This window comes from Asparagus officinalis, chromosome 10 (genome assembly GCF_001876935.1).
Source record: "Asparagus officinalis chromosome 10, Aspof.V1, whole genome shotgun sequence".
Lineage (NCBI taxonomy): Eukaryota > Viridiplantae > Streptophyta > Magnoliopsida > Asparagales > Asparagaceae > Asparagus > Asparagus officinalis.
This window is the reverse complement of record NC_033803.1, coordinates 49005427-49014248: the sequence shown is the minus strand read 5'-3', so window position 1 is coordinate 49014248 and position 8822 is coordinate 49005427.

The window sequence follows — 8822 nt, the reverse complement described above, 5'->3', positions numbered from 1 at the left end:
TAGAGCAATCTTCGGATGCGAAAGGATTTTCGCACAGCAACGTGCGAAATGATTTTGGGCCGTTGGATTTAACGAACGGGAGATGAATGAAGTCCCAAAGAACTCCAGACTCAAACCGTCCCTCTCCCCAAACCCTCCCCTCCTCCCTCTCCCTCTCTTCCTCGCGACCTCTTCCTCCGCCATTAAGCTCCGCCGATGTCCAACTCCGGATCCAACCCCGACCCTGACCCCAGCGACCACTCCGCCACGACACGAACCCCAACTCCGGACCCGACCCCGACCCCGACGACCACTCCGCCACGACAAGAGAGAGTCTTGAATCAGGTGCGTTTTTTATTTCTTTCTTGATTTAGGGCTTTTTGATCTTGAAATTTTAGGGCTTTTTGATTTCTTGCTTGATTTAGGGTTTTTTGATGATTATTGTTGGCTTTTTGATAAATTTTGGATATATGGGGGCAGAGATGGATGTTATTGAGTGAGCGACATGTTGATGCATGAATGAAACATATGAAGATCCTTTTTTTCTTCACTTTGTATTTAGTTTTTCCCTAACCAGTTAAAATCTTTAATGTATAGGTTCATTGTTATGAACTGCTTTGACATGTTCAGGTTACAGAATTTATTCCAGGAAATAAAGGATATCTTGAGAATTGTTGAACTTGGTCATGATTGTGATTTGATTTACGTGGTAGTGTTTAGCTTGATTATGCATCATTAAGGATGTCAAACTATGAGTATATATGGTTCCTTTCTTTGTTTTTGAATCTTTGTTTTCATAATTTGAGAAAGTACATAAACACTTCAGATCCTGAATATTCCAGTATATACGATGGCATGTGCAAGCTCGTGTGCAAATCAAACTCCTATCACAATCCTAATAATACAATCCATTACCGTTTCTCTGATATTGTTTCTTTCTTAACAATCAGGGTTCTCTTGGTAGCCAATGTTGGTGACTGCAGAGTGGTCTTCTGCCGCGGAGGTAAAGTCATTGACATGTCTCATGACCACCGTGGTTCAGTCCATGCTGCAGAGCGTCTGAGGGTCGAGAACTCTGGCGGCTACATTGATGATTGGTACCTAAATGGAGTCCTATCCGTAACTCGAGCTCTAGGCGATTGGGACATGAAGATCCCAACCTCGGCTACCGGTTTGCCCTCTCCACTCATCGCGGAGCCTCTCATCACAGAGGACGACGAATTCTTGAACATTGGTTCCTTTTCACTTTCTACCCCTCGGCTGGAAACTTATTATATATCATCATATGTTTCATTCATGTATCCAAATATCTTATTGTAAACGGCAATGTACAAAGTTGAAACTCGAACTGCAAGTCTCGGCAGAAGCTATTGTATAACATCATTAAACTCTCATCCTGTGTTCTTTCTTTTCATTATTTGCAGCTGAGTTGCGATTGTGCATACTATCCAGGCAAAGGGAAAGTGTACAAATGAAAGCAGTTTTGAACAATCCAGTATTCCAAATGGATCCTTGATTACACAACCTGAGTGTAAGATCACCTTGGGAGAACGCAACCTGAACTTGTTAATACTAATTGTAAATACTAAACATCCTCAACATGCCACAAGCACATCTGCAGACATTTATGTAAATACTAAACATCCTCAACACCCTCAACATTTATGTAATTGTTAAGTAGAGGCATTAGTGTACACCTGCACATTCAAGCATCCTCAACTAGCATATGGAGTTAACTATTAAACAATGAAATGGACTTAACTATTAAACAAATGATGAAACATCATTCACTTGGGGTACCACACAAATACATAACGAAAGATGGTGTATTTAGATTTTTTTTTTTTTGAAGATAATATGAAGGGCTGAAACTATAAAAGAAAAGGTTGATCAAGAGCGTAACGCTACATATCACTCGACGGTCTTTACCCGCAAGAGCTGAACAAAAAGGAGGTTTTAAGTTCATAATTGCATTTCTACTGAATAACTGTAATTCTTTCAGACCAAACACCAAGAATAAAAACACAATTCAAAGACACAGATCAACAAAAACATTCCTGATAATTTTCATTTCAATAAACTAAAATCAACAAAGGTATAAACTCGACCAAGTAGTCCCATAAAAACCAAAACATGCCGAAACTCCAGCAAGAACACCAGAACCATACTTCTTGCCAAAAACAATCATCTGCAGCTTGTCATACCCAGCAAGAACACCAGCACCTGCAACAACACGTAGGATATTTGCACTGGCACCCTTGAATAGAGATTTCTCTCCCTCCTTCTTTAAAATTTGATTGAAAGCGTCCATTGAGCTTTTGTACTTCACGGCTTCTCCGGAGGTCATCATCATCCTTCTTCTGACGGTGTCGATAGGGTAGGATGCTAGTCCTGCACCGTTGGTTATCACCCAACCGAGGGAGAAACTTGCAATGAAGCTATCCTGAAGTTAGTAAGCCAAAAAAAATATTAGAAGAAGAAGAATATTAGAAGAAGAAGGAAAAAACTTGCAATCCATCAACATGTCGCTCACTCAATAACATCCATCTCTGCCCCCATATATCCAAAATTTATCAAAAAGCCAACAATAATCATCAAAAAGCCCTAAATCAAGCAAGAAATCAAAAAGCCCTAAAATTTCAAGATCAAAAAGCCCTAAATCAAGAAAGAAATAAAAAATGCCCCTGATTCAAGACTCTCTCTTGTCGTGGCGGAGTGGTCGTCGGGGTCGGGGTCGGGTCCGGAGTTGGGGTTCGTGTCGTGGCGGAGTGGTCGCTGGGGTCGGGGTCGGGGTTGGATCCGGAGTTGGACGTCGGCGGAGCTTAATGGCGGAGGAAGAGGTCGCGAGGAAGAGAGGGAGAGGGAGGAGGGGAGGGTTTGGGGAGAGGGACGGTTTGAGTCTGGAGTTCTTTGGGAATAAGGGTGACGAGACGAGAGAGGCTGAGGGTCTGGGACTTCATTCATCTCCCGTTCGTTAAATCCAACGGCCCAAAATCATTTCGCACGTTGCTGTGCGAAAATCCTTTCGCATCCGAAGATTGCTCTCTCTCTCTCTCTCTCGTAGCTTTAAGATATTCATTGTACCAAGACATTCTTACACTTAGTCAATTTGACTTCAGGTCAGAGGTTGGCAGATGCAGCACATTTTTAGGGATGTTAGCAGTATAGCCATCATGGGTTAAAAAAGTGGTCAGTGCTCAATTGGAGGACTCTTGGATTCAAACCCGGAAGTGGGACATTTCCTAAGAGCCCAAGGCAGAGCAAACCATCAGATCAGATGGAGGCCTTCGAATGAAGGGCCGGTTGGTAGTGCCAGATAATCCACAGTTGAAGAAGGATTTGTTTGATGAGGTACACCATACCAAGTACATGGTACATCCAAGTACGACCAAAATGTATGGAACAATATGCGTATGGATGTTGCGGAGTATGTATCTAAATGCTTTACCTATCAGCAGGTGAAAACTGAACATCAGAGACAAGCTGGTACCCTATAGCCCTTACCCATTCATGAATAGAAGTGGATAAATATTTTAATGGATTTCATTGTAGGATTGCCAAGGTCTAACAAAGGAAATGTGTCCATCTGGGCCATTGTCGATCGATTGACAAAGTCGGCACACTTCTTGCCAGTTAAGACAACTCATACTGCAAAGACTTATGCAAAGATTTTTATTCGGGAGATTGTGAGATTGCATGGAGTTCTGGAGACGATAATATTAGATTGTGGCTCAGTATTCACATCACATTTTTGGAAGCGCTTCCATAATTCTTTCAGCAGCCAGCTTGCTTATAGCAGTGTTTCCCATCCACAGACAGATGGTCAAATAGAGAGAGTTAACTAAATATTAGAGGACATGTTTCGGGCATGTGTGTTAGATTTTCAAGGTAGTTGGAAAGATCATATACCATTGATTGAGTTTGCCTACAAAAATAGTCATTAATCGACTATAGGAATGGCTCCTTATGAGGCATTATATGGGAGGCTCTGTAGATCTTCGCTTTGTTGGATAGAGCTAGAGGATAGCTTAATTCTCGGGTCAAATCTTATTAGACAAACTTTATAGTAGATAGCGTTGACTGGAAGCATATTCTTGTAGCCCAGAGTAGACAGAAGAGTTACGCAAATCAAAGATGACGACCTTTAAAGTTCCAGATTGGAGACTATATCCTATTGAAGGTATCACCAATGAAAGATGTTAAACGATTTGGTAAACAGGGAAAGCTTGCCCCAAGATATATCTATCTATTCAGGATTATCGATCGTGTTGGAGAAGTCTCGTACCGACAAGACCTTCTAGTGTCGATCTTAGGTGTGCATGATGTGTTTCATATATTGATGCTCAAAAAGCATTTAAGAGATGAAGAACAGCAGGGAGTGGTTGATTTGCTAGAGTTAGAGCTTCAGGTGGATTTGACTATAGTTGAGATTTCAGTCCGCATTCTTGCTAAGGAAGACAAGAAACATCGTATTAAGGTGATTCCATTAGTCAAAGTCCAGTGGAACAGGAAGGGAGTTGAGGAAGCTTCTTGGGAGCGCGAGGAGGATATGCATTGCGACTACCCACACCTGTTCGAGCAGGTATATTGCTAGTTATATAATTGTTGATATTCATCTTATCCATATAGCTGCATTTACACTTCACGCTAGAATGTGGGTATTAACACTTAATACCTAATCATTTGGAACATATGATATATACATAGGGGGTTCCTTGTTTGGAGTTTTTGCCAGACGTACTAGTTCTGTTTAATTAGAGATTAAGTAGGAGTATTCACATTCTAGATGTTAAGTGTAAATATTACGTATATGATACATACCTGGCGATATATAATAAATTGCTGATTTTCGGGGACGAAACTCTCTTTAAGGAGGGGTGAATGATAAATGAGTTCTATTATGGTTGGTGATCATTGTGGGATGAATGGACCTGTTTGTAATCGATTTGAGATTGATTATATATATATATATATATATATATATATATAATCAATCTCAAATCGATTACAAACAGGTCCATTCATCCCACAATGATCACCAACCATAATAGAACTCATTTATCATTCACCCCTCCTTAAAGAGAGTTTCGTCCCCGAAAATCAGCAATTTATTATATATCGCCAGGTATGTATCATATACGTAATATTTACACTTAACATCTAGAATGTGAATACTCCTACTTAATCTCTAATTAAACAGAACTAGTACGTCTGGCAAAAACTCCAAACAAGGAACCCCCTATGTATATATCATATGTTCCAAATGATTAGGTATTAAGTGTTAATACCCACATTCTAGCGTGAAGTGTAAATGCAGCTATATGGATAAGATGAATATCAACAATTATATAACTAGCAATATACCTGCTCGAACAGGTGTGGGTAGTCGCAATGCATATCCTCCTCGCGCTCCCAAGAAGCTTCCTCAACTCCCTTCCTGTTCCACTGGACTTTGACTAATGGAATCACCTTAATACGATGTTTCTTGTCTTCCTTAGCAAGAATGCGGACTGAAATCTCAACTATAGTCAAATCCACCTGAAGCTCTAACTCTAGCAAATCAACCACTCCCTGCTGTTCTTCATCTCTTAAATGCTTTTTGAGCATCAATATATGAAACACATCATGCACACCTAAGATCGACACTAGAAGGTCTTGTCGGTACGAGACTTCTCCAACACGATCGATAATCCTGAATAGATAGATATATCTTGGGGCAAGCTTTCCCTGTTTACCAAATCGTTTAACATCTTTCATTGGTGATACCTTCAATAGGATATAGTCTCCAATCTGGAACTTTAAAGGTCGTCATCTTTGATTTGCGTAACTCTTCTGTCTACTCTGGGCTACAAGAATATGCTTCCAGTCAACGCTATCTACTATAAAGTTTGTCTAATAAGATTTGACCCGAGAATTAAGCTATCCTCTAGCTCTATCCAACAAAGCGAAGATCTACAGAGCCTCCCATATAATGCCTCATAAGGAGCCATTCCTATAGTCGATTAATGACTATTTTTGTAGGCAAACTCAATCAATGGTATATGATCTTTCCAACTACCTTGAAAATCTAACACACATGCCCGAAACATGTCCTCTAATATTTAGTTAACTCTCTCTATTTGACCATCTGTCTGTGGATGGGAAACACTGCTATAAGCAAGCTGGCTGCTGAAAGAATTATGGAAGCGCTTCCAAAAATGTGATGTGAATACTGAGCCACAATCTAATATTATCGTCTCCAGAACTCCATGCAATCTCACAATCTCCCGAATAAAAATCTTTGCATAAGTCTTTGCAGTATGAGTTGTCTTAACTGGCAAGAAGTGTGCCGACTTTGTCAATCGATCGACAATGGCCCAGATGGACACATTTCCTTTGTTAGACCTTGGCAATCCTACAATGAAATCCATTAAAATATTTATCCACTTCTATTCATGAATGGGTAAGGGCTATAGGGTACCAGCTTGTCTCTGATGTTCAGTTTTCACCTGCTGATAGGTAAAGCATTTAGATACATACTCCGCAACATCCATACGCATATTGTTCCATACATTTTGGTCGTACTTGGATGTACCATGTACTTGGTATGGTGTACCTCATCAAACAAATCCTTCTTCAACTGTGGATTATCTGGCACTACCAACCGGCCCTTCATTCGAAGGCCTCCATCTGATCTGATGGTTTGCTCTGCCTTGGGCTCTTAGGAAATGTCCCACTTCCGGGTTTGAATCCAAGAGTCCTCCAATTGAGCACTGACCACTTTTTTAACCCATGATGGCTATACTGCTAACATCCCTAAAAATGTGCTGCATCTGCCAACCTCTGACCTGAAGTCAAATTGACTAAGTGTAAGAATGTCTTGGTACAATGAATATCTTAAAGCTACAAATGTGTGACGACGAATCCTGCTTAAAGCATTGGCTACCACGTTCGCCTTCCCTGGATAGTACTGAGGCGTGAACTTGTAATTCTTAATGAACTCGACCCATTGCCTCTGTCTCTGGTTGAGTTCTTTCTGAGAAAAGAGGTATTTTAGGTTCTGATGATCTGTAAACAGCTCAAACTGAACCCCATAAAAATAATGTCTCTACGTTTTAAGTGCGAAGACCACCACCGCCAACTCTAAGTCGTGAGTGGGATAATACTGCTCATGGGTCCTCAACTGTCGTGAGATATAAGCAACTACTCTCTGAGAATACATCAAAATGCCTCCTAATCTTGACAATGACAAAAGTCTTCAAAGTCTTAAATGTATTCTGACACTCTAGGCCCCAAACAAACTGAACACCCATTTTCGTAAGGTGTGTCAATAGGGTAGAATTTTGGAAAAACTTGGATGAATTTTCTGTAATAACTGACAAGCCCCAAGAAACTATGAATCTCTATAACTATCTTCGGCGGCTCCTAAATAAGAACTTCCTTAACTTTAGCTGAATCATCTGTAATACCCTGCTTACTAATGATGTGGCGTAAAAATCTGACCTCTGAAAGTCAAAACTCGTATTTGCTAAATTTAGAATACAACTGGTGCTCCCGTAAAATTTGTAATGCCAAACGAAGATTTTTCTCATGCTCGGCCTCTGACTTTGAGTGGATGAGGATGTCGTCGATGAAAACAATCATGAACTTGTCCAGGTATGGATGGAAAAACCCAGTTCGTCAAATCCATGAATGCTTCAGGTGTATTAGTTAGCCCAAATGGCATGACAAGAAATTTAAAGGACTCATACCGAGTCAAAAATATGATCTTAGGAATATCCATCTCCTACACGCCTAATTAGTGATGACCAGATCGAAGGTTAATCTTTGAGAAACACTAAGCTCCCTGCAACTGGTCGAATAAGTCATCAATCCTCGATAATAGATACATGTTCCGAATGGTGATTATATTCAACTCGTGATAATTGATACACAAACGAAGACTACCATCCTTCTTCTTCATGAAAAGGATCGGTGCTCTTCATGGAGTATGCTCTGGTGAATAAATTCCTAAGCGATGATCTCCTCTAACTAAGTCTGTAACTCCCTCATCTTAGTAGGTGCCATATAATAGGGTGCATGGGATATCGGTGTAGTGCCTGGCTACAACTCTATGTAGAACTTAACCTCTCTCGCTTGAGGCAATCTAGGTATGTCCTGAAAGACATCCTGATGCTCTATGAATATATTGGTCTCACACAAAACATCACCCTCATCCCGTCGCAACACCTTCTCGATGTATGCCAGAAATAACTTTGCAAATTGGTTCCCCAGTGAGGTTGCTACAACCAACTCAGTCTCATCGGACGCTCGTAAACTGATTGTTTTTATAAAATAGTCTATGCTAACATGGAGGAAGATAACTAATTCATACCAAGAATCATATTGAACTCAGACATGCACAAGACGATCAAATCAACTATGAACTCAGACACTTCTAGGCTGACAACACATCTCCTACAGATACTCTCTAGTAAGGATACGTCACCTAAAAGAGTAGAAACTGACAAAGTTACATCTAGGGGATGTGTAACTAGTTGAAGTCTATCCATGAAAGCATAAGAGATAAAAGAATGCGAAGCTACTGAATCAAAGAGAATACAGGCTAGGAAGGATTTCACAAGGACGTACCTTCCACCACGACCCCGCTCGCACCATGGTCACATGGTATAACTACGAAAACTCGACCGAAAACTATGGTCTACTGTGCTGAAGGCTCTGGAGTATATGCAATTATCTGTGCTTGAGATAACTCTTGAATAGCATGCACCTGACCCTCTATCCTCAGAACTGATAGTGGTGCCTCAAGTCGATGTTGCTGGCCTTGGCCTCGGCTCTGGTGTTTACCATGACCTTTGCCCTAT